The sequence below is a fragment of the Neofelis nebulosa genome, chromosome 6 (genome assembly GCF_028018385.1).
Source record: "Neofelis nebulosa isolate mNeoNeb1 chromosome 6, mNeoNeb1.pri, whole genome shotgun sequence".
Lineage (NCBI taxonomy): Eukaryota > Metazoa > Chordata > Mammalia > Carnivora > Felidae > Neofelis > Neofelis nebulosa.
The window spans coordinates 113,495,685-113,523,252 of record NC_080787.1 but is presented as its reverse complement, the minus strand read 5'-3'; the positions used below and the strand labels follow the sequence as shown (position 1 = coordinate 113,523,252).

Genomic DNA, 27,568 nt, shown 5'->3' with positions numbered 1-27,568 from the left:
AACAATTAAAAAACTCATTTTCATTGAGTTGACTCTGTTTCATCCTAATTGCCATAAAGCTAAAGATTACATATAATATGGATATATTTCTTTTAGTTCTTGATCCAAAAGTTGGCATTGATGGGAGACATCTTAAAGCAAAATGAGTTGATTTTATATATCATACATTTTTGAGAACAAATCAAGCTTCTGTAACAATCCACAAATAGTTTCAACCTTCTGTTAAAAAGAGAAGAACAAAATAACCTTAATTTAGTATTTCTTCTTTCATTTTTTTAACTTAAAACTATATGTTAGCATTTCCTTCTCCTAAAACTTTACATCAGCTATTTCTCAACTTGCCTTGCTATATGGATTTCATACTTTTGTCATTAATCATATTTGTCACATATTTTCCCCAATGGATGGACAACTTTACAGATTGATTTCCACCTCCAAAGTGTTAAATTTCTTTCTATTCCCAGGGTTTAGTTCATGGTGGTGCTCACTGAAAAACACCTGTCAAAATTTTGGGCAAATTGATTGATCTTTTTGGATCTCAACCTTCTCATCTGTAAAACAAAAACAAAAAACAGGAAGATCAAGATAGATGATATATACATTCCTGGTAGCTTTAAATAATTATAATATAACACGTGACTCATGTAAACACAGATAACAAACAGGAGTATTTACTATTCTGAGAAGTAGTCAATTATAGAATTTAGTCAGTAGATGGCGCTGTTTATTGTGGTATTAGCATTAAGAAAGCAATCACAGAATGCCAATTACCTTGCCTGATCAGGATGGAGGTAAGAGAGAAGGAGGCTCTGTTCTTACTGAAGAGAAGACATAGATTCCTTAGAGGTTAGAGTGACCTTGAGAAGGACTCCAGCCCATTTTCCTGGCTAATTAGACCTATAAAAGGAAAATTCTATTTCAAGTATTTTTCAGAGTGGTGGATATTTTTAACACACTTCGTCTATCCCTTCCAAATTTGAAGCATTTAAGAAATCTTCTATCCAAATAGCGTCTTTTCTTTCATGTCTCTGTATTCAGTCCTGAGTGGAATTAGAAACAATTCTTCCCATTATTTTTTTTTTTTAATTTTTTTTTTTCAACGTTTTTAATTTATTTTTGGGACAGAGAGAGACAGAGCATGAACGGGGGAGGGGCAGAGAGAGAGGGAGACACAGAATCGGAAGCAGGCTCCAGGCTCCGAGCCATCAGCCCAGAGCCCGACGCGGGGCTCGAACTCACGGACCGCGAGATCGTGACCTGGCTGAAGTCGGACGCTTAACCGACTGCGCCACCCAGGCGCCCCTCATTATTTTCCTGTAAAATCCCTCCAGGTCTATAGAGAGTACTTTATGCATGTACTTTTTTTTTTTTTTTCTTGGAGTCTTCAGTTCTGGGAAACACTATCAAATTTATGAGAACTGACCATTCATATTCTCATACATGAATTCTAATATTAGGATACTATGTCACATTTTAATGTGCGACTTTATTAGCTCACATGTACAGTCTGGAATTTATACAGTATTTAATTATTAAATAATGGAAATATGTAAATATTTATAGTATACAACAGACATACATAGCATTTCCATTAGCCAGAACCAAATCAAACCTTTTGGATTAATTAATAGAGCGAAAATAAATAATACAATTCATAACTATTAGGTACAGAATGTTGCTATCAACTCTCATCTTTTCATCTCTCTCCCATTTTTCTATGTAATTTTCATGAATTTGAAATTTCTAAGTGAAAATAAATTAGAAATTAAAGTGCTATGTAAGTAAATTCTATCAAATAAGTATTCAGAATAGTTTTATTGTAAGTTCAGAGAGTTAACTATCTTGGACCGTAAGATCTCATTCCTTTTTTCTTTTAGCATTTCAAGGAAATATTAGCACTTAAGCTTTTTGTAATTCTGTTTCTCCCTACTATATTTTAAGCCTCTTAAAATCAGAGAATATTTATTTCCCATGAATTTCAAGAGCCTTACACAGTACTTGCTTAATACAGGTATACAGTTGGTGCTTAATAAATGTTGGTAGAATGAATATTTTCACCCAAGTAAATTCAATGATTCAGGAGAATTATCAACTGCATTCAAAATATAGCTTCAATAACTATCATGTCGACATTTATTTCCCCTGTGATAAGTCTACTTATCATATAATACCAAGACTTTTGGTAGCTTTTGGTTGTTAAGAAGTAAAAACAAGTGTAAAGAAAGCTACTTAAAAAATAATCCTATTTAGAAATATATATTAAATAATTATCCTTTCTCACCTTCTGATTATTCTGAATATGTACATCATACCATATCATTCTGTACAAATGCTTTTTTTTCAGACAAAGCATCATTATAAGCCTTTCCTTTGTTCTCTTACAATTATAAGCTTATGTACTGTTTTTAAATTATTTTGAAAACATTGAATATTTGATTATTTTCTTTGATTCATTTTGTTTGGGGATTTTATATTTTTGTACTTTTTTACTGCTTTGAAAGTATTTTTAAACATTAATTAATGTTTATTAATTATAGGATGGTATATGCACTGTAATTTTATTCTATACAATACCTTGGATTATGTCACAAAGGAGCCTTAGTCCGAAAATTATCCTTTTTGATTAATAATGACATTTACTATTTGAAGAAACTACTTGGTATCGTGTAATATCGTTTGGTGTCCTATGAATACATTAAAATAAATAGACTTAGGCCTTTTGATGAAATATACAGATGGAAATGAATGCATGAAAAGGTGTTAAAAATCATTTGCATTAGGGAAATGCAGTTTAAGACCCTGATGAGATATAACCACACATCTATTTGTACAGTTACAGTAAAAATAGTGACCATACCAAATGCAGGAGGGGATACAGAGGAACTGGATCTTGCACAACTACTAGTGAGAATGTACAGCCAGTCCGGAGAGCAGCTTAGTTTTCTTAAAAACTAAACATACTCTTATCATACAACCAGCACTGGCAGTTCTGCATATTTGTTCTAATAAAAAGGAATGAACTATTCATAATGCAACAATTTGGATGAATCTTGAGGGCATCATGCTGAGTGAAAAGAAGAAGGAGGAGGAGGAGGAGAAGAAGAAGAAGAAAAAGAAGAAGAAGAAGAAGAAGAAGAAGAAGAAGAAGAAGAAGAAACCCCAATCTCTAAGTATCACATACTGTATGATTCCATTTATATAACATTCTTGAGATGACAAAATTATAGAGGTGGAGAACAAATTAGTGGTTGTCAGAGATTATGGATGGTGGCAGAAGGGTGCTATAAAAGGATAGCAAGAGAAAGAGATCTTTGTGGTGATGGCATAGTTCTGTGTCTTGATGGTGGTCATTACACAAATCTACACATGTGATTAAATGTTGTAGAACTACACACACATTGTGCTCATGTCAATTTTTCTGGTTTTCATATTATACTACAGTTATGTCAGTTATAACCATTGGGGGAACTGAGTGAAGGGTACATGATACTTCTCTATTCTATCTTTGCAACTTCCTGTTTCAATATAACTTTTCAAAATCAAAAGCTTTAAAAATTCATTTCCCATCTTGTCTTAAATTTCAGAACAGACAATATTTTTCCTTTCTTTACTCAATGTAATCTTTAATTATCTTACACTTTACACTAATTCTCGTGGATCTGTTTCAAACTTGCTAGATTAAGCTATTATCATAATTTCTTCTTCTCTTTAAGTTTTTTAAATTTTTTTTGTTTGTTTTTTTTTTGTTTTTTGAGGGAGAGAGAGAGAGAGAGAGAGAGAGAGAGAGAGAATGTGAGCAGGGAAGGGGTAGAGAAAAAGGGAGACACAGATTCCGAAGCAGGCTCCAGGCTCTGAGCTGTTAACACAGAGCCCTACATGAGGCCTGAACTGACAATCCATGAGATCATGATCTGAACTGAAGTCAGACGCTTAACTGCATGAGCCACCCAGGAGCCCCTCTTCTTCTCTTTAAATGGTGGTAAAGATTAAGGTATGTAGGAGAAATTTTGCAAGTTTTCTACTCAACAGCAAGGATGGTTAGTATACAGAATAAGACAAAGTTCACTGGGAAAGACATATACTCATGTAAGGGTGTTCATTTTTAAGATAAAATTTTTAATTTCTTTTTTAAAAATGTTTATTCTTGAGAGAAAGAGAGAGAGAAAGAGAGAGCAAGTGGGGGAGGGGCAGAGAGAGGGAGAGAATCTGAAGCGGGCTCCAGGCTCTGAACTGTCAGCACAGAGCCTGATGCAGGGCTCAAACCCATCAACTGTGAGATCATGACCTGAGCCAAAGTTGGATGCTTAAGCGACTGAGCCACCCAGGTGCCCCTAAGATAAACATTTTAAATGTTTATCTACTATTAGCTGAAGGAGTGATGACTCCTTCTTCTTCTTCTTCTTCTTTTTTTTGGGGGGGAACTATAGATCACTGCTTTTGGCGATTGTAATGAAAGCAGTGCCAAACCAGAACTTCCTTTCCATTTTATCTTATGTATTTAAATGTGAACAGCAAAAGAAACTATTAGGAATAAATCTTCCATTTATTCCCCAATCAAATGATGTACTATGCAATGAAATGCTTTGCATTTTCATTTGGTGCACAGATGTGTCTGGAAAGAACCTGACTTGAAATTTGGGATGTCTAGCCATGAATTATTTTCTGCCTCGTAAGTGTGACACAGACAGTATGAATTTTAACTACTGAGTCTACTGCTATAAGATCTTTTAAAGCACTACTATGAAGGACTTTGAAATAAAGTGAGAGACTTATCTGGCACTCATAGATACATGGCTTAGGCTTTAAGTTTGGAAAACACTATCAATTATGTCATAAAACCTGTAATAATTTGTAGTTATTCCTTACTATCATCCTTAACTTGTCAAAGTGGTCCTGGAAATCACTCACAAAAATTAAAATAACATTAATATTTCCAGCCCAAATTCTAATACCTGGTTTATTAAACGCTTTTGTTCATGAACATTTGGCCTAAAAATAAGTTTTATATTTTTCTTCAAACATGTATAAAATAACTTCATAAGCTTAGATGTAAAAAAAACAACAACTATGTCTTACAAGCCTTTTGCAAAACCCGTTGATGCTCTTTTCTATATGTCGATGTAATTTTTTTATATTTTCACTCTTATCTTCTAATTGTCAATACATAATTTCAGAAGTACCTTTATATATGAAGAAATATTTCTTCTTCTTGCTTCAGGTCTATTATACACTTTGCATCAGGCCAAAGATGTTTAATTGCATTTGTACATGTCTAGACTTTAGTCTTCATTTCCATCATATTCTGTGTTTTTTTTTAATTTCTTGAATATTTATTTTTGAGAAAGAGACAGAATATGAGTGGGGGAGGGGCAGAGAGAGAGGGAGACACAGAATTTGAAGCAGACTCCAGGCTCTGAGCTGCCCACACAGAGCCCAATGTGGAGCTCAAAGTCACAAACTGTGAGATCATGACCTGAGCTGAAGTCGGACGATCCACCGACTGAGCCACCCAGGTGCCCCTCATATTCTGTGTTTTTTAATAAGCTTCATGAGGACAAAGCTCAGGAGCACTGTCTGCAGCCCTGAATGTGAAGTGAACTGTGTAGTAGGTGCTGAAGATAATTTTGGTAGTTATAATTTTCTACTTAAGATTTTAATTTATTTCAACTGAATACTTGCAGAGGAATTGAATTTACTTTAATGAACTTCTTTTAAGGGTGCTTTGCTGGCTAAGTTGGTGGATCATGCGACTCTCGATCTCGGGGTTGTGAGTTGGAACCCCACATTGGGGGTAGAGTTAACTTAAAAATATTCTTCCAGAAGTATTAGTCCCATACATTAAAGGAGCAGTATGATAGTGTGCAACAATATTCTACTAGTGACCAAGATGACCTAAGAAGCACAGCCAGGAGACCAGTGTGGCTTAGCTTAACTCACTGTGGTTCAGTCTTCCTCACTGTAACTCCCGGTCACCAGCTCTGTGCACTGCAACAATCTGTGCTCCACCTCCACTCCGCCTTGTAGACTGGAAAAAAACTGCACTTGGTACTATGGTTCTATAAAATGGGAAGTGTATTCCTCAACTTTTCAGCACATGTCCCTTTCAGTAGGTATAAAAAATCTCATTTTTTTTGAAGTTAATCAAAATAGCCAAATAAATTAAGTGTGATCACACACACACACATACACACAAACTCAAATGTCATTAACTACTGAACATGTTTCAACCTTATCCATCGCCATTACTCATTGATTCTCATATAGATAGATATAGATAGAGATAGAGATAGATATAGATATAGATATAGATATAGATATAGAAAAGTTAGAGTCACAGGAAGTTGCAAAGATAGAATAGAGAAGTATCATGTACCCTTCACTCAGTTCCCCCAATGGTTATACCTTACATAACTGTATAATACTGTAGTATAATACAGTTAGGTGTCTGACTTCAGCTCAGGCCATGATCTTGAGGTTTGTGAGTTCAAGCCCCACATCAGGCTCTGTGCTGACAGCTGGTAACCTGTAGCCTGCTTCAGATTCTGTGTCTCCCTCTCTCTGCCCCTTCCCTGCTCATGATCTTTCTCTCTCTCTCTCTCTCTCTCTCAAGAATAAATAATTTTTTTTAAATCTGTTAGAGCTAATAAATTCAGTAAAGCTACAGGATACAAAATCAATACGCAAAAACCTATTGCATTTCTTTACACTGATACCAAACCATAAGAAAAAGAAATTAAGAAAACAATTCATTTATAATTGCTTTAACAAGAATAAAATACCTAGGAATAAGCTTATCTAACAAAGGAGAAGAACTGTGTATTGAAAATTATAAGACATTATTGAAAGAAATTGAGGAATACACAAATAATGGGAAAGATATTGCATGCTCATGGAATAGAAGAATTAATATTGTTAAAATATCTATACTACCAAAGAAATCTACAGATTTAATGCACTCCCTATCAGTATTTCAATGCTATGTTTCACAGAAATAGAACAAATAATCTTAAATTTTTTGTGAAACCACAAAGGATTTGAATAGCCAAAGAAGTCTTATGAAAAAAGAGCAATGCAGGAGGCATCATACTCCCTGATTTCGAACTATATTACAACCCATAATAATAATTTTAAAAAACCCAATAGTAGCATAAAAACAGGCACACAAATCAGTGGAAAAGAATAGAAAGCCCAGGTGTAAACTCATGTATATATGGTCAGTTAATTTATGACAACAGATGCAATAATGTATAATGATGAAAAGACAGTCTTCTCAGTAAATGATGTTGGAAAAATTGGACAGCCACATGTGAAAGAATGAAATTGGACTGTTACCCATTTCAAAAGTTAACTCATGTATTAAAAACATGAATGTAAGACCTGAAACTATAAAAATCCTGGAAGAAAACATAGGTGAAAAGCCCCTTTGACATAGGTCTTGGCAGTGATATTTTTGGATCTGCTGAAAACAAAAGCAATAAAAGTAAAAATAAACAAGTGGGCCTACTTCAAACTAAAAGGCTTCTGGGCAGCAAAGAAAGCCATCAACAAAAATAAAAAGGCAACCTAGTGAATGATAGAAAATAATTGCACATCATAAATCTGATAACGGTTAATATCCAAAATATACAAAGAACTCAGAATAGCAAAAAAGTCAATAATCTGACTTAAAAATGGATAGAAAATCTAAATAGACAGTGTTCCTAAGAAGACATACAGATGGCCAATGGATACATGAAAAGATGCTCAACCTCAGGAATCATCAAGGACGGCCAAATCAAAATCACAATGAAATATTGCATCATACCTATTAGAATGGCTAGTATCAAAAGACAAGAAATGCCATGTATTGGTGAAGATATGGAGAAAACAGAAACCTTGTGCACTGTTGGTGGGAATGTAAATTGGTGCAACCACTATGGAAAAAAGTATGGAGTTTTCTCAAAAAATTAAAAATAGATGGGGCGCCTGGGTGGCTTGGTCGGTTAAGCGTCCGACTTCGGCTCAGGTCATGATCTCACGGTCCATGAGTTCGAGCCCCGCATCGGGCTCTGTGCTGACAGCTCGGAGCCTGGAGCCTGTTTCAGATTCTGTGTCTCCCTCTCTCTCTGCCCCTCCCCTGTTCATGCTCTGTCTCTCTCTGTCTCAAAAATAAATAAACGTTAAAAAAAAAATTTAAAAAAAAATTAAAAATAGAGCTACCATTTATCCAGCAATCCCCCTTCTGGATAATTATGCAAAGAAAACAAAATGTTAATTTGAAAAGATATATGCACCCCATGTTCAATGCAGCATTGTTTGCATTAGCCAAGAAATAGAAACAATCTAAGTATCTATCAATGGATGAATGGATAAAGAAGATGTGGTATATATATACGTGTATAATATACGTATATAATGTAATATTATTCAGTCATAAAAAAGAAAGAAATCTTGTCATTTGTGACAACACAGATGGACCTTAAGGGCATTATGCTAAGTGAAATAAGTCTGATAAAGACAAATACTGTAAAAAAAAAAAAAAGACAAATACTGTATATCTCCTATATGTGGAATCTGGAGGGGGGAGGGGGGACCAGACTTATAGATAGAGAAAACAGATTGGTGTATGTAAAAGGTGGGGTGGGGGTGGGGAAAATGGGTGAACGATTTTTTTAGATTAAATAAATTTAAAATAAAAATTTTCAAAAATCCATATAATTTTCTAAGTGTATAACAAGTTCTTTCAAGAATTCAGCGAGATTGCTGTTTCTAAAAGCTCTTAAACTCTGAAATACAAGAAGACTACTTCTCAGCATTGAAACTCTCAGCATTGAAACTCAAAGGCCACCTAGGTACAACATGATGAGTAGATGTGTGATAATCTCTTATGTCAAATCTGAAATACGCTTTTCCCAGCCATATTAAGTCTGTTAGAAAAAAACTTTCAAGTGATCTGGCAACTTAAAGTGAAACATATGCTTTGATATTATGTTATTTTTCTTAGGAGTAAGTAATGCCATGTTGCAAGAAGGTGGGTTTTCATACTGCATTTCTAATTACACTCCTGAAAAAGTTATTCCATACATATTATGCAAGAATCTAACCTCAAAAGAAAAAAAAATCCAATTTAAGAAAGCTGGATAACATTTACATGGTTATGCATTTCACCACACCCCATACCTTCTTATTTCCTCCTTCCTCTAATTTAGAGCATGTGCTTTCTTTATTCATTTTTGGCTTAAAATTTTGTGACTTAATAATAATTTGATAAATTTACTTAGAAGAAGAAATTTATCTAATGACTCATGTAACGAATGCTTACAAAATAAAAGTGTGCATTTTATACCGTCTAAGTGTTTCCAGAGTTACTTAGTCTTGTCCCAAATGATGCTATAAGCTTTGAAATAAAGCAGAAGGCAGAACTTCTGTGGTTTGTGACCCTTTCCGAACTATAGTTTATAGTCATCGCATGTGAATAAATAACTATACATTATTATAATTTTTTCTTATAACAAAGTTATGAATGAGCCCAAACACAGAATTGTGGGTCCATTTCTCTATAATACAAGAAAAATAAGAATTTTTAGAGAATAAAGTTGTGTATAATCTGTTCCTCCATTCTATAATCTGTTCCTCCTCTCTCCTCCTCTCCCTTCCTCTCTCTTTCTGTTTCTCTCACTTTGTTTCTTCTTTCCTGATTCAGCTGTGGCAGGACCAAATCCTGGAGGGGGGTTGGCCATGTATAAAATTTCTCATTGTGTATCTTAGTGTTCCAAGGATTCTTAACTTTTAAAAGTAGGTTAGAAATGCCGCTCGCTATCGTAGGATTTTTGGGAGCTTTGCTTTTGGAGCTCATCAATTCTAAGACACATATATTTTTAATACTAACAAATCTCGAATTGGGATGTATCCTACAATGATGCTACTTAGTATTTTGTCATAGTTTAATTGGTAGGTTTTCTTCCCCCATGCTTTACAACTGACAGCATCCTGAGTTTTGGTGAAATATTGTAGTTGAGATGGAAAAATTGATTTGACTCATTAATTCATTTACATTTATGTTTCTAGTAATCTTTGGTAGTCTGCTCTGTATCTTTCCCTGGTCTCAGCCCATTGTACCTCACCCCCGGGGCCACAGTTTTCCTGCCTATAGATTAAAGAAGGTACATCAAATGGTTTACAAGGCCTCTCTCATCTTGAATGTGTTCTGATTTACTTCTTACTGCCTAGTTAATACCTTTGCCTTCCTGAAGCAGAAAATCACTCAAGACTACAGTGGATCTCTCCATTTCCTTAACTGAATAAAAACAAAAGATAGCAATACAGATTGCAGTGGGGGTTGGTGGTAATAATTAAAGAGTAAGCTCTCACTTAAGTGAAAGAAAGTTTTTATCAGGAGGCACCTTGTAATTGCTTAAAGTTAGGTCTGATAGTTTTTTTTTAATTTGTTTTTAATGTTTATTTATTTTTGAGAGAGAGAGAGAGAGAAACAACACGAGCAGAGGAAGGGCAGAGAGAGAGGGAGACAGAATCTGAAGCAGGCTCCAGGCTCTGAGCTGTCAGGCCCCAGGCTCTGAACTCATGAACCGTGAGATCATGACCTGAGCAGAAGTTGGACGCTTAACCAACAGAACCACCCAGGCACCCTTAGGTCTCATAGTTTTAAAAAAAAAATTTTTTTTTTTTAACGTTTATTTATTTTTGAGACAGAGACAGAGCATGAACGGGGGAGGGTCAGAGAGAGGGAGACACAGAATCTGAAACAGGCTCCAGGCTCTGAGCTGTCAGCACACAGCCCGACGCGGGGCTTGAACTCATGGACCGTGAGATCATGACCTGAGCCGAAGTCAGCCGCTTAACCGACTGAGCCACCCAGGCGCCCCAGGTCTCATAGTTTTAAAGTCTTTACCTGATCCAGAATTCTGGAAAGACCTGTGGGACTTTGTGAAGAAGGTAAAAGTTATTCCATTCTTTTTCTGATCAGTGAAGAAAATGTCAAAGAGCTGACAGTCTTCTTGTGTTCCTTAGTGTCTTTGAGAGAACCAGACACTTGAGGATGAAGAGGGTAAGGACTAGTGACAATGTAGTTCTACCCCATATTCAGGTAACAGACTGCTCTTTATAGGGACTGTTGCCAATTTGTAGTACTCAAGCCAGAAACCTTGATTTCCCCCCTCCTTCTTCATGACTCCTCCCATCAAATCAATACAAAATTCTATTGATTCTAATTAATAAATATCTCCCAAAGCTTCCTGCTTTTCTCTATCACCATGGTCACTATCTTTATTCAGACTACATCATCTCTCTCCTGGCTTATTGCAACAACTTTCCAAATAGTTTCCATTTGTCTAGTCTTGCCTTTTCTTGTTCATTGCAAGGAGGCAATCGTATCTGAAAGCTTTTAAAGTCTGACGAGTATCTAAAGTACTTCCTGCTACAGAATGCAAAGCCACGTAGATGCAATTTGATGAGCAGAATCTCTAATGCCCTTTGGTTTCATAAAGTTTAATGATTATTGCCATTAGAAAAAAATCCAGTTCTATTTTTTCTTTTCGAGAGTGCTTCCAACTTTTTTCATATTATGACACATCACAAATCATAATATTTATGTGACTTACAGGGATAAATTGGGGAGGGGGTTGGGGAGTCTACATTGATCTTGATTTTTTTTTAAAAATACATTTTTAGGTCATATAATTACAGTAAAAAGTAAAATACAGAGTGTTAGGAAAGAAACTAAATAGTTTTGTGTTATACTTTCAAATAAAACACTTCAATTTTTTCCAGCTAAGGAATTTGAATTTGCAAACGTGGATATAACTTTTATTTTAGAACTTGTGTTTGAAGTGTCTTCACCAAATTTCTAATCAAAAACTTAAATGACCACCTCTCTGAAATCTTGATAGTGACCAATCTGTAAAGAACTTTGATCTCATAAAAAGTAGCAAATGATAGAAGTGTATTAATCACTCTTTTTATATTTGATGGAAACTCCTTTGTCACCATTAACCAGAATTTGAATAACTTGAACTACTTAAATGGTCCTTAAAAATGCAATCTTTTCTGCATCTAACAGCTCTCATTTTGTCTCTTTCTTTCTTTCTGTTCTTTCAATAACCAGTATCATCTCAACATTTTGATGGTAATGCAGAGATTTCAAAATTTCAAAATAGTGATGAAACTTTTCCTCAAGTATAAATGGTATTGCTCTAACAAAATATACTGAGAACAGTTCCCCAGAGAGACAGAACCAACAGGAGAGAGAGAAATAGAGACAGAAACAGAGATAGAGAGAGAGAGATTTTTATTATGACTGGAGGTTTGGTGAGTCTAAAATCTGATAGGGAAGGACAGCAGGCTGGAAACTCAGGAAATAGTTGCAATTCAAGTCCTGTAGAACCAGGAGGACAATCTGATAGGTAATTCTGTCTTGCTAGAGAAGATTGACATTTTCTATTCAAGCCTTCAACTGATTGGATGAGGCCCACCCACCTAATGGTGGACAATCTGAATGTAATTCCATCCGAAGATACCCTCACAGAGACATTCAGAATGATATTTGACCAGATATCTTGGCACATAGGCCAAGAAAAGTCAACATTAACTATCACATACACAGTTTTAATAATTCTTAGGATTCAAATTATGATAACTAACTAAATATCTCTAATTAACCATTTACCTTTCCCAAAGGAAAATTTTTCTTTGTGAGTACACATTACTATAATATTTATATGGTCTTTGCAAGTTTTGATTAAAATTAAGTACTCCAAATTTTTTACTTAAGTAACCTTTTTAGAGGAGCCAATAACTTGCATTTCATTTTACTTTTGTTATTGCTCATGAGTATCAAATACAATCCAGGTCTAATCAGTACAGAGTGAAGTAAATAATTCTCTAATGGAGTAAAATATGCACAAAATTGAGGATTACAGTAAGACTTATGGCTAGACCCTGCTTACCAATGTGATTGAAGTTCATAGAGGTTAATTAAGGTACAGCAGTGTAGAGCCAGAGGGACAAACCACGGGGATGGGGAACACAGGCTCTGCAGTCACAATATTGGAACCAAAGCTTTTCTGAAGCTTAAGTTTCTTGCCTCACAAGCCTGATTGTTATAAAGAGTAAAGGAGAAAAAAAAAAACAACACAGTTCTCACATAGTGGCTGTTGCAGAGTAAGTGTTCAACAAATAGAAGCTACTGTAATTTTTGTTTGTATTTATTTTTTACTTTGTTTATAGTTATGTTACCCTAAAGAAGGAGCTGGGGATTTGAGTTTAGGACTTATTTATTTTATTTTATTTTATTTTTTTGCTAAAACTCCTATTCAATAAACTATTTCTCAAACTGTTATTTTGGTAGAACTGGTCAGGGACTAAATACCCAAGGAGAGTAAAAAGGGAAGAAAATGGAAAAAATAAATCCTAAAAAAATGAATCGTCAATCACCTCATAAAAGCTTCTTATCACCAAGATGAGAGCGAGTGGAGACATTTCCCTAGATTGCTATCAAAACACAGCGACAGCATTTGTATTCAGTGTGCCAGAAAATGGAAATCTTCTTTCCCGTTTACTTACTTGTATTCATCTCTAAGATTATGGGGGGGGGGGAGATATTAGTGGATCCCTTCTTGAAAGGCTGACATGAATATTTAAGCCCCTATCAGCACCAGCTGCAGTTCAGAATCCCCCACATTCCATCCGCTGATGAAGAAGTCATCAGCAGCACTAAGTGACTCTTTTCTCCTCTCCAACCATTTCTCTTATTGGCCTATTTAGATTTTTTTTTTAATCACAAGCGCTGAGTTTTTTTGAGGGCAAGACCTATCATATTTTGCTCCAATCTGGTTGTGGTTACAGTGGTTCCTGCTCCTGTTGCTGAAATTGCATTTCTGATCATTCGAATTAGGCCTCTGGAAATGGCTCATTCTGACCACGCTAGTGGTTATTTCATATTTCAATCTGAGAGATATAACTATCTGCTCTCTTCAAAACCAACAACCAAAATAAAATCACATTTATTTCCCTTCTTTTAGGTGTTTCTGGAATATTCTGGGAACTGTAGAGAAATGAAACATGAAATATAAGACAAAGCCCCTTCTCTCGGAGGGCTTTATTCTAGAACACAGTGATAGCATACATATATGCTTAAGGACAAATATGTCCCTACACTCATCAGATATATTTTACTTACAAGATGCGGAGCATTACGGTAGAGACTTTAAACAACAAAAAGCTGTGTTATATATGTTTCCTGTTGTTGAAGCCTTAGAATTGAATAGGGTCACTCATTTAAGAAAATGATACATACTCTGAGTCTTACATTATAGGTTCAATGCCAATCAGCAATGACTGTGGGGGAAAAAAATCTCATATGGAAGGAGACAGGGTAAGAAAGGACAAGGCAGAAGCAGGGAGCTCTTAGTCATGTAGCTTTGCTATAACACAGAGTAAGAATTAAAATCATTAGAGATAAGTCTACAAACATAAATTGATAACTACTACAAAAGGTATTGAGTTTGAATGTGGGAGAAGGTTTAAAGTGTTTTCTTAAAAGAATGATCATAATCAAAGAAATACTCCAGGCACGTTTATAGAAAGATTAATGTATCATTAGTGACAACAAAATATTGGGAGTAGAGATTTGGACTGAGATGCTCTTCAGTCTGTTAAATTGCCTGAGTGTGAATGCTTACAGTCAAACTAGTAAGGTGATATTGAGAATTTAGAAAAGGACATGAGTGTGTTAGATATTTTGAATATAGATCCTCTAAGACCCAGTGACTTTTAAAAGTGAGAACAAAGAAAGTTATCTCTGATATTTTGAGAATGATCAAAATAAATGACCCGGACTATAAAAAGTTGGAAGATTTGGGGAGAAGTTGGGGGTAGTGATATGTGGACAAGAGCAGGGAAAGGAAGAATTGAGATTAATAGCCGGTCATTCAGCAGGTAGGTAGGAACAGAAAAGTAGATCTGAGGAGAGAAGTCAGTAGAAAACAGAAGTTTAAGCCTCATCTATATGGAAGTGATTACTGAAGTCAGGAACACTGATGACATCACTGGGAAAAGAAGTGTCAGAGAACAAAGGGAACTTACATTTGTTGACCACTTTTCATATATCAGATACTGGGGTTGGTGTTTCACAGTATCGCATTTATCTAGTGTAAAAAAACCTTGGAAAATGTCCAAGAAGCGGTGGGGAAGAAAGAAAAAAAATACCATGCAAGGAGAAAGAAGAGTGGGAGGAGAAATGAATACAGGAAAAAAATCCATATGCTGTCATACTCTCTAAGCAAAAGGAATGGAGAGAGGTGGAGGTCAAACTATTTTGTCAAATACTGAATGGGAAACAAGGAGAGGGGGACATTGAAGATGAAACCAGAGAAAGGGTTGATTTGTAATAATCACTGAGTTTCATGAGATAAGTGTGGGGGGAAAAAACAAGATATCAAGGCATGAAGATCAAGTTTGTAAAATGTTCAGGGCAGCACATCACAAAGATTAGTATTTTTTTCTTTTTTTTTTTTTTTTTTTTGCCCTTAGCACTACAGAAAAAAATACAATTTCCTGTTTTTTATTCCTTGCATCTTCTTCCTTGTGGTCTTTTGCTTAAATTCCTTCCATTCTTGTCTCTGTGAAAGAGATGGCTCTACGTTCACTGGAACTTTCAGTATATATTTATAAAGCCCAATTTACAAAACTATTACTAGAAATACACCAGTGAATTATTTTCCTTCCTGATGGCTTTGTGCATTTTCTCACTGTCAGGTACTATTGCTTTGTGTATACTACCTAATTTAATTTCTAAATGACCTTATTGTATTATTGTTATATCGTTATTTTTATTTGTCAGTGAGGCACACAGAGGCACAGATAGATTAGCTAACTTTTCTGATAGAAAGAAACTCTCCAAATAGAAATTAGAGGCATCTTTTATGCATGGATTATATGTCTTTTCCATGTGTGATTTAAATAGATAAATATTTAGCTGCAGACCCATGATCTTAATTGCCATTTAATGCTTGTTTCTATTTGTTTCCAACAAACCTAATGAATACTATTCATATGTGCCCCACATACGGAAGATACAGTGGTCTTCTTTATACTGGGAATGAATACCTTCAAAAGTGAATAAAATTCAAACAGATGAATGAAATAAATTTACAAAAGCAGTATTTTAGGAAAACAAAATATAAGTTATTTTAATTCAATATGAGGAAAATTAAGTTAAGACAATTGCTAATTCTTATATCGTAAGCTTTTTGGTATATTTTATTGTAATAATTGAGGTGTTAGGTTTTACATGAGACACTCAAAGGTATTTCAGTTTATCCTTTTATGTGTTTATTTCAAAGGTTTTGTCGTCTCATATTTTTCTTAGTGGGTATATTTTATATTGATATTTTAAACATTACTGAGGTTTTTCTTTCTGAAATTTTGTAATTTATTAGGTTCTAGATTTTTATACCTTTTCTTTATTGCTTCTATTGCAAAACTATTAGAAAACTTGCTAAGTAAAAATAATGCTGTAATAAGGGTGGAGTGAATCTATTTTTTTTTATAAAAATCTTTCCAAGTTGTTCTCTTCATTTTTGTTTTAATATTCAGCTGCAGAAACTAAATAAACAAATCCCCTCTAGGGATGATAAGAATGTAAACACACTCTTTGTCTCTGTCTCTGTCTCTGTCTCACACACACACACACACACACACACACACACACACACATCATGTTCATCTCCTTATGAGGCACATTTAGGATATTAGGCAGGTGCATAAAGGTCCTAAAGACAACTATTTATTTTCTCACTCTAAGTGAGTAAGGCAAAGCTATCTCTTATTTTGTTTCTAGAATACTCAAGTGTTCCATCAGTTCAATTACAGATGTCACCAATCATCCAGATATTTGATCTAATTATTCAGATGTTTATCAGCTTTATGTGACAAAACTGGCCCAAATTGACTTGAGCTGTTATTTTAATGCATGGCAGTTTAGACGGAGGAAAGTATTAAATGTAGCCCATCCACATGGCCTTAATGGAGAAATAAAAACTGGCACTTATATGTTCCCATTAAATCCTGTGGTCATGCCTATTCACTTTGGTAAATTGACTCAATAAAATTTGTTAGAGAGGTTCTGCCCCAAGAATCTAAAGACCTAGTCTGCAGGGATATCTTTGAGTGTTTATTTAGCTATTTAAATTTTTTGAGTCTAAATTGATAATCACATTTTATATTTGCCTTACTTATCTAAGTTTAAAGCTGAAAATATCACTTGATTTCCTTAAAATAAATTGCTTTCAAAATAAAATTAATACTATTTCTTAGACTACCAAATGTTACCTAATGGTGCATAGAATGATAACGTAAAGAAAGGACAAGTTTTAGAAAGAAACGCATCTGGTTTTGAATCCTAGCTCTGCTATTATGGATAACTCAATCTTGAATAAGTTAGTTAATTTCCCAAATCTTCAATTTACTCCCCTGTACATGTAAGTGTTATTGTAAAGATTAGCTATAATGAATATAAAATGCCTGGCACTTTATAACTCGTAGCTTTTATGATTTTCTTAAGTTCTCAGAGTAAGTACATCTCTTTAAGATGGAATGCATCCTATGTGGAATTTTAACCTTATTAGTGCTTGTGATCCTTCCTCAATCTTAAATGTGCTACTATTTGAGGGCAATATGCACCCATTCATTCAACAAACATTCTTCTGATACTTACTATATTGCTGGTCCTGTCTCTGCATAGGAATATAGTGAGGAACAAATGGATATAGTCTCTGTACAATTAGGGTTTGAAACTAATTGGGAAGAAGAAATAAACAAGTAAACAATCAGATTTTTTAAAATATATGATTTGGAAGGTGCCTGCATGACTCAGTCAGTTGAGCATCTGACTCTGATTTCAGCTTAGGTCTGACTCTTGATTCGGCTTGGTTGTGGGATAGAGCCCTGTGTTGGTCATTAATGGTGAAGATGGAGTCTGCTTAAGATTCTCTCTCTCTGCCCCTCTCCCCCACTCTCTCTCTCTGTCTCTCTCTCTGTCTCTCTCTAAAAAAGAATAAGATTTTGAAATATACTACTGAAAAAAGTGTAGGTACTGGAAGAAAGTAGAACTGAGTTATATTAGATTATCCAGCAAGTTTCTGAGTAAGTGCCATTGAACCCGATTCCTGAAGGATAGGTATGGTTAATAGGTAAATTATAGAGCAAATGGAAATTCCAGGCAGAGAAAATCAACATGTAAAAGTCTTGTGTCTGGAAAGAGCTTTCTGTGTTGAGAAACTGAAACAAGATTGGTGGCATTGCAAAGTTGGGACAAGGAGTGGCATGATCAGAGGGGAGGCTGGAGCAATGGAAGAGAAAAGCCATCAAAGGCATTTTAGAGTAACTCTTGAACTCGATCTTGAAAGGATTGAAATGAACGGATGCTTTATTTAGCCTCTCCTTCCACATCTTTCACCAAATCCATATGAAAGCTAAAAACCAACTTTATACATGTGTAATGCTCAAAACCAAGAAAAGACTCTCAGGGAACTAGAACATATAAAGAAATCCTGAAAGAAAAAGAATACAAAATGTGCAAGAGAACTTCTGTCATTGAATATGAGAAGGAGCAAGCCTGCTTCATCACCTCAGTCATAGATATTACGGCCCACAGGCGTGGGCAACCAACAAGTTGGTTAGCTGGAGCACCACAAAGGGGACTATGTAAAGCAAACACCGATAGCCCTACAGAGTAAAGTGGGCAAATTCATAATCACAGTGAGAGGCTGAACATCCTTCTCACGGAAACCAACCAAGAAACCACCCACTAATAAGAAGGGGTATGGAGGGGTTGTGTAATGCACTTAACCAGCCTGAGTAGCTGTACAAAGAAGCCTGTACCATGCATGCAAAACTAATATCATTTTCAAGCACACAGACTACAGCCACAAAAATTTATCATGCGTTACACCACAATGAAAATGTCAGCAAATTCCATAAAGGTGATATTATACAGGCTGCATTTACTTATTCATCAACAATTACAAGAAATTCAGCTACTCAAAAAATCTCCATATATGAGGAAATTAAACACATACGTGTGTACAAACACATACATACAACCAAATAACTATGAGGTTAAAGTGCAAATCAATATGGAACTTGTAAACTATTCAGAGCTAAATAAATAAGTGAAGTGTTATATAACAAATCTACTGGAATATGAAGCAAAATTGAGAAGAAAATGTATGAACTTAAGTCTATCTATCTATCTATCTATCTATCTATCTATTTATTTTTATATTTGAGAGATAGAGAAAGAAAGAGACAGACAGACAGAGTGTGAGCAGGGTAGGGGCAGAGAGATGGAGACAGAATCTGAAGCAGGCTATAGGTTACCAGCTGTCAGCACAGAGCCTCAAACTCATGAACTGTGAGATCTGACCTGAGCCGAAGTTGGACGCTTAACTGACTGAGCCACCCATGTGCTCCAAGTGTATCTATTTAAAAAGAGTATTAAAAATAAATAATCTATGCTTTTAAAACAAGTATCCAGGAAAACAGAACAAAATGAACAGAATAGAAAAAAGGATTAATGTAAATGAAAGCATAAACCAACTAACTAGAAAATAAAAAATGAAAAATTGAATAAAAACAAAAAATAGTAGTTTGAAAAGATTAATATGATACTTTAGTAAATATGATCAAGATAAAAAGGTACAGATAATTGTAGACATGAAAAGGGAAACAAGGACAATACATAACAGATTGAAAAATTATAGGAAAAAAATCAACTTCAGAGCAATAAATTTGTAAATCTAGATTAAATAGATAATTAATTTTTAAAAATATGTACACCAAAAACTGTAGAAATTTTTGGAAAGAAATTGAAGAAAACACAAAGAAAAACATTCTATGCTCATGAATTTGAAGAACAAATATTGTTAAAATGTCTATACTACCCAGAGCAATCTACACATTCAATGCACTCCCTGGCAAAACAACTCCAGCATTCTTCACAGAGCTAGAATAAACAATTCCAAAATTTGTATGGAATCAGAAAAAAACCTGAATAGCCAAAGTAATGTTGAAAAAGAAAACCAAAGCTGGAGATATCACAATTCCAGACTTCAAGCTGTAATACAATGCTGTAATTATCAAGACAGTATGGTACTGGCACAAAAACAGACACACTGATCAATGGAACAAAATACAGAACCCAGAAATGGACCCAGAAATGTATGGCCAACCAATCTTTGACAAAGCAGGAAAGAGTATCTAATGGAAAAAAGACAGTCTCTTCAGCAAATAGTGTTAAGAAACCTGGGCAGAGACATGCAGAAGAATGAAACTGGACCGCTTTCTTACACCATACACAAGAATGAATTCAAAATGGAAGAAAGCCATAAATGTGAAATAGGAAGCCATCAAAATCCTAGAGGAGAAAGCAGGCAGGAACCTCTGACCTCAGCTGCAGCAACTTCTTGACATGTCCCCAGAGGCAAGGGAAATAAAAGCAAAAATGAACTATTGGGACCTCATCAAGATAAAAAACTTCTACACAGCAAAGGAAACAATCAACAAAACTAAAAGGCAACCAACGGAATGGGAGAAGATATTTGCAAATGACATATCAGATAAAGGGTTAGTATCCAAAATCTATAAAGAACTTATCAAACTCAACACCCAAAAAACAAATAATCCAGTGAATAAATGGACAGAGACATGAATAAACTTTTCCAAGGAAGACATCCAGATGGCTAACAGACACATGAAAAGATGTTCAATGTCACTCAACACCAGAGAAATACAAATCAAAACCACAATGAGATACCACCTCATACCTGTCAGAATGGCTAAAATTAATAACTCAGGAAACAACAGATGTTGGCAAGGATGAGGAGAAAAGGGAATACTTTTGCACTGTTGGTGAGAATGCAAACTGGTGTAGCCACTCTGGAAACAGCATGGAGGTTCCTCAAATAATTGAAAATAGAATTATCCTACGACCCAGCAACTGCACTACTAGGTGTTTATCCAAAGGATACAAAATGCTGATGCAAAGGGGCACATGCACCCCAGTGTTTATAGCAGTGCTATCGACAATAGGCAAATTATGGAAAAAGCCCAAATGTCCACCGTCTGATGAATATATATATGAATATGTATATACACACACATATATACACACATATGTATATCATATACTCGGCAATCAAAAAGAATGATATCTTGCTATTTGCAACAACGTGGATGGAGCTAGAGGATATTATGCTAAGTGACATAAGTCAGGCAGAGAAAGACAGACATCATATGATTTCACTCATATGTGGAATTTAAGAAACAAATGAACCTAGGGGAAGGGAAGGAAAAATAATATAAAAATAGAGAGGGAGGCAAACCATGAGACTCTTAAATACAGAAAACAGACTGAGGGTTGTTGTAGGGGAGGTGGGTGAGGGGATGGGTAAAGGGTGATGGGCATTAAGAAGGACACTTGTTGGGATGAGGACTGGGTGTTATATGCAAGTGATTGATCATTGAGTTCTACTCCTGATTCCAGTACTACATTGTATGTTAACTAACTTGAATGAATAAATAAATTAAAAAATTTAAAAAAAAATAAATTTTGAATGTTTGTACTTTTATGGTCTATTATAACTCAAAAAAGTTTATAATTAATAATAATTAAAAACGTATTCTCCAGGAAAATTTTTAAAAAGGAGAGGAAAAAAAAATTTTTTTAATTTAAAAAGGAGAGGAAAGGAGCTAAAATGTTCCAGGCAAGTGAAAGCAACAGAGGCACACATGTACACACACACGTGCACACTCACACACACATGCACAGTGTTTCCTTTCGGGCATGTTTCAGAACTGTACTGTATTCTGTGCCTTGCAAGTAAGTTATCAGGGACAGAGGGTAGGAGTTGAAACCTCTGCCAAGGAAGAGGCAGGAGAAGCAGTAGTTGTTCATAGTGAGCAGGGGGGCTTGACATAGAAAAAATAAGCAGTATAATATTATCTATTAATAATATTTTTCGTCAAAGAAGCCTCTGAATTCTAAGCAGATATATTTTGTACTTTCTGTGCAGGCCCAAATCTCAGAATCTAGGCTATGAGAATGTTTAATTTGAAGACTCTGAGAGTCCAAGGTAAACAAGAATGACCTTTAATTGCTCCCTCCTGCCTCAGTAGGTGCTCCGAATTAAAAAATAATTCTAATAATAGTTTATGTGATTTTGGGTTCTATACAATCTTTCTTAAAGTATTTATTTTCCCGGTCTGTGCCACTCTAACAACTAATTGTAATGTTTTAGAAAAATGCACACAGTCTTCAAAATCATAGGAACTACCATTAAGAATAGAGTGGAAAAGGACAGGAGACCATCTGGTTTCTTTTCCCAACTCTTAAATAAATGCTCTCTTATGGTGTGTGAATTTTATCTATTTGTTATTTACACTTTTTAAAGGACAAATAAGCTTTTGTTTCTACCATCAGGGCTGGGACGATACATCTAGAGGTGATGTATCACCTGTGACTCTAACTGCCCTTTCCATGGGAGTGGGTTACGGTCACTTAACGTATTGATGGCCTGGTAATGCCATTATGGGGTCTCGTTTTCCTCCCTTCAATTTTAATTTTTAAATGCTATGTCCTTTTTATAAAGGGTTATTTCAAAAATACAAGACATAGGGGCGCCTGGGTGGCTCAGTAGGTTAGAAGTCCGACTTCGGCTTAGGTCATGATCTCACAGTTTGTGGGTTCGAGCCCCACTTTGGGCTCTGTGCTGACGGCTTGGAGCCTGGAGTCTGCTTTGGATTCTGTGTCTCCCTCTCTCTCTGCTCCTCCCCTGCTTGCCCTCTCTCTCCCTCTCTCAAAATAATAAATAAAAACATTTAAAAATACAAGACATAAATAAAATAGCAGTAAATATGATGAAAAGTCATGTTAGAAACATATACAACTTAGTCTGATCAGTTTGCCTTAACAAGGCATCACAGATTGGGTGGCCTAAACAATACGAATTTATTTTCTCATGGTTCTGGAAGCTACAAAGCAAAGATCAAAGTGTCAGCAAAGCTAGTTTCATCTGAGGTCTCTCTTCCTGGCTTGTAGGTAGCAATCTTCTCTGTACCCGTCTGTGACCAAATATTCTCTTCCTATAAGGACACTTGTTAATGTTGGATAAGGGCCCACTTTAATGACCTCAGATTAAGTTAATTACCTCTTTAAAGGCCCTATCTCTAAATAGAATCACTGGGGGTTAGGATTTCCATATGAATATTTTGGACAGGGACTCTGTTCAGCCCATAGCAGGAGATTTTAGTGAACTATACATTTAAAGGGGGGGAAAAAGAAAAATGTGGCATAAACATAGCTAATAAGACCATTGTGTGAAGGAATAAAAGAAAAATGGTTTGAGAACCCTTTAAAATGCCTACGAACTTGGCCAATTAGTCAAACAGTTGAAATTAATTTCTATCTCCCATACCATAACTTCAGAGTACTTTGTTGTTTCCTATAGTTGTATTAATTGAGTTAATTGTGTGAGGATCTGTTAGAAAATGCCTTGCACATAATAAGGACTTAGTATTAGTGCTCGATATCCTCATTGTTAGCTCGCATTCATCTGTCTGCCTTTAGTGAAATAAGGTATTCATGCGACCGGCTCCACAATCATGATTTCCTGAAAGGTAGAGATTTGCTTCCTTTTCTGTCAACACATAGTGCTTGACCAATTGAATGTGGTAAACCAATGTTAAACTTCACAGGAAAAATAAAAACAAGAATGTACCATTTCTTAATCTTTTTTTTCCTTAAAAGCCTGGACTATATAAATGTTCTAATACATGCTGAATGACATACAAATAATATTTACTTAAGTAAACAATTTTTTTGAAACAACAGAAGAAAACCCATTTGCTGAGGCATTTTAGAGGCTCATGAGAAAAATAAGAAGGAGCTAATTTTAAACCATAAAGAATTCCAATTTGGTAGTGTTTGTAAAATGCTTTGAAGACACAGAGTAGTGCATGTGCCTTTTTTTTTTTTTTTAACTTGGCAAAAAGGAAAAGGACATTGAATACATAGAACCAGATGGAGTGTGAAAAACATGAAGAAACAAGTGAAAACTAAATCATGAAAAATACAGTTTTTTGGAAATAATTGACATTTTTGTTGTCATCTGGAATAAACAAAGCTCCAAGTTCACAAAAAGAAGAAAATTATTTTTAAAATGCACAATTTGTAAATGTATTTTTATTTTTTGTTGTCATCTGGAATAAACAAAGCTCTGAGTCCACTAATAGAAAAATATTGTTTTTAAAATGTACAATTGGTAAATGTATTTTTATTTTGAAGATGTTTAATTAGGAAGATATTAATAGTTTTATCATTTTACTTTCTTCCAGAAAATAAAAAGGGGGTGTCTCTGTCTTCATGGGCTAAACAGGAAAGCTCTCCTTGACCTGCATGCCTTATCCTTGCGTGTGAGACTTGTATTTTGGTGTGGGCTGCAGGTACTGTAGGCACTGTGGGTGGCTTCTTCATCACAGGTTGTTTCTATTGTCTTGTGTTTTGTTTCCCTGCTTCATAGAACTCGATTACAAAACACTTACCTTTATTGGTGCAATTCACTAGTCATTTTTGTGCTGCCATTCCAACAATTCACATTCATATTGCAGTTTTTTAAGTAATTCAAAGTGTGTATTTTGGAAGAAGTCTGGCATGGTTTGAAGAGCTCTGAATTAGGACTTGGCTGGGAATAAGGTTCTGCCTGGCTAGGCATTAGATATAAGACAATGGGCAAATCATTTAATTTCTCTAATCTTCTCTTTTCTTATTTGAAAGGTGAAGGAAATATTTATTCTTGCTAGCCAATGTACTTGTAATGAGGATTGTATGTGAAAATGTATATAAAAATGCTTCTTAAATGAAATGTGGCTTATTTCTATTTGTTTAGCAGGACTCGTAATTGGCTTTTCTCAGATTGCCAGCTCCCACACTTTAGATCCTATCAATGGCAAGAGATACCTGTTCTCTGCATATACTGCTCAGAGAAATTTTAGCAAGCAACCTTTATTCTTGATAAGTTTGGCTGCATGATAGGAGTTGGTGTATGATAAGACATAAGCAAAATTCAGAGTTGAAAAAACATTCAAGAATATCTAATTACGTTTCCATTATAATTTTCAAATCAGGAGGCTAAAGCCCAGAGATGGTTAATAATTTCCTTAAGATCAGTGTGCTCTGATATTTAATTTAATGCTTACTATGTCTCATGCATGATGTTACTGGAAAAAAAATCACTAGGTTATGTTTACCTGGAGTGCAGGGCCTTGTCTCAATTTTTTTAGATCAGGGTTCAGCAAATGAAAAATGGACTATGACCTGTTTTTGTAAATAAAGTTTGTTTGGAACATAGCCACACCTATTTCTCTAAGTATTGTCTATGGCTGCTTTCACAAAGCAGACACCATATGGCCTACAAAGCCTAAAATATTTACTGTTTGGACTTACAGAAAAAATTTGTCAAGCTCTGTTTTATGATGACATGATTACTTTTTATAAAAGTTCTTTTAGGGGAGCCTGGGTGTCTCAGTCGGTTGAGTGTCCGGCTTCAGCTCAGGTCATGATCTCACGGTCCGTGAGTTCGAGCCCCGTGTCAGGTTCTGTGCTGACCGCTCAGAGCCTGGAGCCTGTTTCGGATTCTGTGTCTCCCTCTCTCTCTGACCCTCCCCTGTTCATGCTCTGTCTCTGTCTCAAAAATAAATAAACATTAAAAACAATTTTAAAAAAAAGTTCTTTTAGGATACCTTAAAGAAAGTGATACTTACTTGTTAGAAGAAACTTAAATTTTAGGAGTGTACAAAGTGAAATATAAGAGAGAAAACTTTTCATTCATTTTGGATTCTTTTTCTCTCACCTTTGGAGCCTAGCACAACCACCTGGCACAGAGTAAGTGGTCATCAATGAATATTTGTCAAGGGAAGGAAGGAAGGAGGGAGATTAGAAGGGAGAGGCAGGAACAGGAAGGCTAGGTGACAGGCAGAAGGTCAAATTGGTTGAATTTAAGGTTAGTTCAGTCATGATGATGAGAAAAAAAAACCTGATTTTTTTCAGACCTTCACCTTGTTCTAAAACTTGATATCCATTTCTGCCACAGTGTGAGTATTTTGAAGAAGATAATAGATTTTATCTTCGAGCACTACTTTTTCTTTCATTCTAACATTGGAGACATGCTACGCAAGAAGCAGATTTGGTGAGGGGTGTGGTTCTGGGCTACTACCTATACATAAGAAAATAAATCTCATAAATGCTAATTTGCTTTGGCAAAAGGAAAAGAGTTTGTTTCCCTCTTTTTGAGCAAGAAAATATGAACCTCATGGTTTGCACGTAGAGTGGGGCTTCTGAGACAGAGAAAAAATTTCACATTAAGCAATAGATTTTCCCATAATAAACAAGAGAAAGCAATGGATACTTCTGGAATACTCTCCACCCTTATTTCCTAGAGGATTACAGACCAAGGGTTGCCTTGGCAGGCACTTAACCACACTGTTTTACTGAAAGATTGCTCTCAGGTCACTAAACACAAATTACACATGCTTCTGTCATGCTATTTTAAAAGCAGGTTATTATGAAACAGTGCTGACCTATGAATGCTCAAGAGAAATGTGTCATGAGAAAGTAACCATAGGAAGTTTACCTATTTCCTTCTTATATTCCCATTTCTTCTCATCACTTTTGCCTGGTGAGGTAATACAATACAGAAACCTTCGGCTTATTGTTTTAAGCAGAGTTCATCTAGTTCGTTTTGGGTTCCTGGGTGGTGAATTGCTCAAAGACCTCCCATGGGTAGCAAACCTTTGCATTGTAATCTCATTACACAACAGTGAAGATCTGTGGAATGAGTTGTTTTTGGTTTTGGTTTTTTTTTTGCCCTCTCGCTGCAGTTTGTTTCTACCACATAACAATGTGATACGGAGTGAAGCTGGCACAAGTCTCTGTATGTGATATTAACTTGGAACTGCTTTTTGGTTGTCATCATTGACCATGTCACCACTTTGTCACCTGCCTCCTAGATTTTGTCAGCTCTAGCTGGGTGTCTCAGATCACTTTCATCCCTGTGGAATGTGCCTGCACCATTGGCATGAGGGCCAGTCCACTCAGACCCCCACACAAGGCTATCACCGCTGAATGGGTTGTTTTACTTGTGTTCTCCGGATTTGTGAGATTAATACAAAGGCCTCCCCTCTGATGGGATTGGGGGGATGGGGAGAACTCCCAAGAACATCAGAGGAGGAAGCACTCTTTCTAGTTATTTGCTTGTGAGATTGATTTTATGAAATAAAATATGTAGTGGCCCCTTTACCCACAGCCTTTTCTCTCTCCAGTATGGTGGCTGAGTTTTCCTCAGCCTGTTTTTTTTTTCATTCAACAAAGAAAAAAAATGTTTATTGAGCCCCAGAACTCCAGTTCTCAGCATCTGTTTACACTCATGGAATGACTGAGTATGTGTGAAAAGAAAATGGCAGAAACCAAGAGGATAAGTAAGGAATGGCCCTGCTCCTAAACTCTTGAGGATATTTGATT

At 35.5% G+C, this 27,568-nt stretch overlaps 1 long non-coding RNA gene across 1 annotated transcript; it reads right to left on the bottom strand.

The window, feature by feature from the left end:
• LOC131514780 (uncharacterized) lies at positions 1-26,836 on the bottom strand. Its single transcript, XR_009263267.1, has 3 exons — positions 26,682-26,836; positions 772-897; positions 1-551 (listed from the first exon to the last, which is right to left on the bottom strand). It is a non-coding gene; the product is annotated as an uncharacterized LOC131514780 (long non-coding RNA).
• Between the last annotated feature and the right edge of the window lie 732 nt (positions 26,837-27,568).